Source organism: Mesocricetus auratus, unplaced genomic scaffold, assembly GCF_017639785.1.
Source record: "Mesocricetus auratus isolate SY011 unplaced genomic scaffold, BCM_Maur_2.0 Super-Scaffold_100026, whole genome shotgun sequence".
In the NCBI taxonomy this organism is placed as follows: Eukaryota; Metazoa; Chordata; class Mammalia; order Rodentia; family Cricetidae; genus Mesocricetus; species Mesocricetus auratus.
The window spans coordinates 17,370,404-17,375,858 of NW_024429207.1; the positions used below are offsets into that span (position 1 = coordinate 17,370,404).

Below are 5,455 nucleotides of genomic sequence, written 5' to 3' on the forward strand. Positions count from 1 at the left end.
ACCCCTGGAAATGAGTTTGGTCCTGGGGTGTATGCTACAGCATGCTGAATAAGACAGGCACTACACTGTCATGGAGCACAACAATGCCCAAAGACCCTTTCCTTCACACCATTCACGTTCTGTTAGGGAAAAGAGGTACCAACAAATAATTGCAAGACGGTGTAATAAGAAATATGCTGCATACTCTAGTAATCATGGCAGGTGCCTGGAGACCGAGAAAGACTATGAGTCTAAAGTCAGCTGGAACACAATTTCTTTAAAAATAAGGGCTACAGCCAGGCATGTTGGTGCACGCCTTTGCTCCCAGCACTCAGAAGACGGAGGCAGGTGGATCTCTGTGAGTTGGAGGCCAGCCTCGTTTACAAAGTGAGTTCCAGGAAAGCTAGGACTGTTACACGGAGGAACCCTGACTCAGGAAACAAGGACAACAAAGGGCTGGGGCTGGAGAGACGGCTCAGTGGTTAAGAGAGCTGACTGTTCTTCCAGAGGACCCAGGTTCAATTCCCAGCACCCACAGAGTTGCTCAAAACACTGTAACTCTAATTCCAGGGGACCCAATGCCTTTTGCTGGTGTCCCTGGGCACCAGGCAGGCATGCAAGTACTGTGTACACATACACACAGGCAAAAAAAACCCCATATACATGAAATAAAAAACTTAAAATGAGGGTTGGCATAACTCAGTGGCTGAGTGCTTGCATAATTGAGGCCCTGAGCTTAATTCAACATCACAGAAAAGGGAGAAGGAAAGGAAGTTATAGAAGGCAACAGCTGTCTTGCAGCATCCGCTATCATTTGAGTCTGAATTATCCCATGAGAACAGCATCCTCTACCATTTGAGTCTGAATTATCCCATGCAAACCTACAAGCTAAAGCCTGGTCTCAAGCCCACAGTACTCCCGAGACGTGGTGGGACCTTTGTGAAGTGGGCTAAGAGAGGGAGGGTGCATCACTGGGGGTGTGGCCTTGGAGGGATCCATGCCGCTTCCCATCCAAGCTGCTTCCCACCTTTCTGTGCTTTCTGTCTGACATGAGGTGACCGGCTTCCTCTGCCATGATATACCATCGTGAACCAAAGTAGCGGGACCAAGTGATCATGAACTGGAACCTCTAGAGCCACAAATCAAAACAAACCTTCCTGCCTGCCAGGGTGACTGCCTCAGGGACTTTGTCACAGCAGTAGGAGGCTAGGACAAGGCCTAGACGTCTTCACAGAATAGAGGTGTTCAGTCTGGAAGGGTAACTGGCCACACAAACAACCTTGTTTTGTTTCTGTCTGTTCCCTGGGTATGGGAAGCTGGAGGGACAATTTTAGTTTTGAGGGTTTCTATCTCCAAATTTCATCTGTCTGTTTATTCATCTAATGTACTGAAAAACAGCTTTGGAAAGCTATAGCTGTAGATCCTCAGTCAGAGAACAAACTCAAGAAGATCCGTTTCTTATTTAAAAACTCGGGTTCCAAACAAACATAAAATAGCATATCTACAAAGTACCATAACTCAAATTAAAAAGTGGGTTTCATCAAAGTGCCTAAGAAGTCATCAGTTATCCATATAGCCAAGAGAAGTGCACGCATTCTGTCTGCAGGCTTGGAAGAACTTGAGGCCTGGCCTCTGAGCTCCTCCTCCCTCCCTGCTGTCTTCTCTAGTCAGAATCATCCTGTCTCCTTACTCCTGGTCCAAAGATCAGTATCTTAGCAGCAGGGTAAGCAGATGTCTTACACGCAGGGGAGAAGCTGCCCCAAAGTCTTCCCCAGTATGGCAATATGATGGCGTTTCTTCCTTTAAATCTGTTTGTGGCAGACAGCCCACTTCCTTCCCAGCCCCCCACCCCAGCCTCTTTTCTGCCAAGAGTTTGAGCCAAACCACAATCAAGACCCAGAGGTGACTGATGGCCCAGAGAAGCACGGAGTCATTTGACTCTGTCCACAGGCCACTCACATGGACAGAGAAACTGGGTCTGCTAGCTACAAGCCCCTGGAGGGTTCTAAGTCGCTGACTCTAGGTCACCCCACACAGAGAAAGCAAGTCCCTGGTCACTCTAGCTGCTTCAGCAATCAGCTGGGAAAAGAGTCAAACTTATTTCTTTTCTGACTATTCACGGCTAAACAGGCAGACAAAGGCAACTTCAGCCAAACAGGAAGAAGGCACGTACGCTCAAGGTAAGAGGTTGGAGGAAAGCTGTTCTGGAGAGACCCTTTCCCCAGTGTTGTTTGTCTTAACTATCTCTGACCAAAGCTCTTTGCCTTTAACGCTAGCAACTGGACAGTCTCAGCCAGGAGCCTATTCACAGGAATTGTCAGGACGTCTGGCTCAACTGTGGAAGGCAGGCTTCATAAGCCAATAAACCCAATTTCCGTATGCCCATACTCTGACCCCAAGACTTTGCTCCAGAGGGTGGGTGGGTGCCCTTCTGGGGCAGCATGCCCTGAAAGTTGGAATCAGAGTGGGGAGAGCCTGCGAGGCCGGGGCTGCCTGACCACATACACCATGAATGCCTTCTTTTCAGTATACCCCATCTGAGGCTGCAGCGGGACTGAGTGAGGACACTCATCCATCGTCCCACCTCTGCCCAATGGCCAAGGACACAAAAGCAAAGTGTGGCATCCTCGGGAATTGCACCCTGCAGGGAGAGACGGTGGATCCAGGAGGGGCTTTCATCAGCATCTTAGCCGTGATTCCAACTGAGTGGCAGCGTTCTACAGTTTTCCTTCCCTTTGGATATTTTTCTTGGTTATTTGATGATAAGCCTAAACTATTTAATAATTGGGAAAGAAATATAATACCTGTGAGTGTGGTTTACCTCTCTCTCTAGAGACCTCAGTAGAAATACAAACGTGGGTTCGACTCATAACAAAGTAGATAAGTGGTCCTGGTGTCTGGAAGAGGGTGGGAGAGTGGAAACTGCCAGCGCTGCCCAGATTCAGGGGTCAGGGTACAGGGGCAGGCTGCAGGGGAGAAACCAAGTTTCCTGAGAGAGAAATGACTAGTGGACGGGGCCTACATCCTCCCTTTTCATCCCTGAGTTGGGGCCTTCCTTGTCAACTCCGAGGCCCCCAAAAAATCAGAGACCCCTGATTTTTTAAATTATTTAATTAATCAATTTTAAACATTACAGACAGCACCTTATGTCTACATCCCTGTAAATATCTGAGAACTTCCTTGACAGAGTCCCCTGTCTTCTTTCACCAAGATGAGCCTGTCAACTCAGCACCCCCCACCCCCCACAGGCTACATGGTATCTGAATGCTATGGGCACGCAATGGAGAAACCACTTCACCCAAGCACACAAGCGCACACTTGAGACGCCTGCTGAATATTGCCTCAATGTTTATGAAAGAATTGAGGTATGCTTTTATTTGGCACCTAATTTTGTACATGTTCATATGCTGCAGAGTCACATTGATCAGTATTGATCAATACAATCCAGTATTGATTATCCAGTGTTAATCAAACGTTTTGTACTGACCAAACCAGGGCAATCATCATTCCTTCTCATCATTTCTCGTGTGCGTGTGTGTGGAGGGGTTTACACATGTGTATATATGTGGGTGTCTTCTTGCACCTGGGGCTCACCAACTTTGTCTAGACTCACTGGCCAGTGAAATTCAGAGGGTCTCTTGTCTCTGACTCCTCATGTCACAATGCTGGAGTCATACACACATGCTGCTATGTCCATCTTTTGCATGAGTTCTGAGGATCCAAACTCAGATCCTCCTGCTCCCCTGGCAAGTGTTTCAAACACTGAGCATCTCTATAATGCTTCTTACCATTTCTTCATGCTTAAAGCCTTTCGGCCCCCCTCAGGTTTTTCGTAGAATATGCAGTATGTGAACTCTAGTCACACTATAGTACTGAAGAACATCAGGGCATGTTCTTTCTCCCAGGTTGATTGAGTCTTCTGGGCCTTAAAAGAGCACTGAGGATCAGCCGTGCTCAGTCAACACAGATAACCCAGGAAATAAGACTTCCAAGACCGCTCAGTGTCCGGGAAGCTTCTACACAGGAACTAAGAATCAGAAAACTGAGAGTGAGAACAAGGTGGACTTCATGCCAAACTAAGCTTCTCACATCCTAAACATGCCCCTGCATCCCCTTGGCCAGACTATTTAACACCTCTGGCCCTTTCATCTTATGGGTAGAGCCAGGAGAGGATGATAATAGCTCTGCTCAGAGAGGGTTAAATGAGACCATGCCCATAAAGGCCAGCACACTCCTGGCTTTCTGGAAGTGAACAAGTTAGATCCCTTCCCCCTTTGCTTTTCTGGTTCTCCTCTGACCTTTCCGACATCTCTGCACAGACAGAAGCAGTGATGAGCTTGGCAGAGGACCACTGTCCTAATTTGCTTTCTGTTGCTGTGATAAATACCAGGACCAAAACCAACTGGGGGAGGGATGGATTAATTGGCTTACATGTTCTGGTCATGGTTCATCACTGAGGAAACTTAGAGCAGAAACTCAAGCAGGTGCAGAGGCAAGAACCGTGGCAGATCATTGCCTACTTCCTTGTTCTCCTTGGCTTTCTTATGCAATCCAAGCCCACCTGCCCAAAAGTGACTCTGCCAGCAGTGGGATGGCCCCTCCCACACTAATCAAGAAAATGACCCCACAGATGTGCCCAATCTGATGGAGACATGCCCCCAGTTGAGGATCCCTCTTCCCTGGGAGACTAGTATATGCTGAGATGAGAAAATTGACTGGGACTGTCATATATAAGGGTAGTAGTGCTGGGGTTGGTAATACTGCTGCTTTGCCAGGCTGTCCATCAATGTTCTTTCCAGAGAGTCCCTCTTCCAGACAGCTGGCCTCTAGGACAGCAGGGACATCAGCTGTAAGGGTGTGTTAGGACCTAAGGTACTAACATTTTGAACTATAAGAATTGGTAGGGCCTTAGAGATTAGCCAGTGCTTAGCCATAATTTGCCAAGAAACTCAAAGCTTGAGATTCAAAAGTTGTTTAGTTAATGTTACATTCCAGCTATTACATTTCTATCCATCATTCTTCTGAAAAGAATACTACTATTCCAAGAAGGCTCAGTTATGGAATTCAAAGACTGTGTTATATAGTGAAACCAGCTTGGAAAAGATGCCCAATGAAAAACACCAAACTAAAAAAGAAGGCAGGTGTTTTCAAAGGCTTTTTATTCTAAAATGTAAACACAGTAACACTGTAGTTTAGTGCCACTATACTCAAAGGGGAAAAAATGTTTAGGCATCAAAACCACTGAGAGACGGTGAAATGACAGAAAAGTATCCATTGAGGTCAGGGGGGGAAATGACGGAAAAGTATCCATTGAGGTCAGGTGTGGCAATACAAACCTACAGTCCTACATGAGGAAGGTAGAGGCTAGTGGGGTCAGCCTGGGCTATAGACAGAAGCAGAGAGGACTCAGAAGCAAAGAAAAGAAGATGTGGTCCTCATATTAAAAAAAAACTCCCTCAGGAAATTTACACATAAG

At 46.8% G+C, this 5,455-nt stretch overlaps 1 long non-coding RNA gene across 1 annotated transcript; it reads left to right on the plus strand.

The window, feature by feature from the left end:
* The first annotated feature begins 1,895 nt into the window (after window positions 1-1,895).
* Window positions 1,896-2,780, plus strand: LOC121134168. Its single transcript, XR_005871201.1, has 2 exons — window positions 1,896-2,159; window positions 2,507-2,780. It is a non-coding gene; the product is annotated as an uncharacterized LOC121134168 (long non-coding RNA).
* Window positions 2,781-5,455: the final 2,675 nt, after the last annotated feature.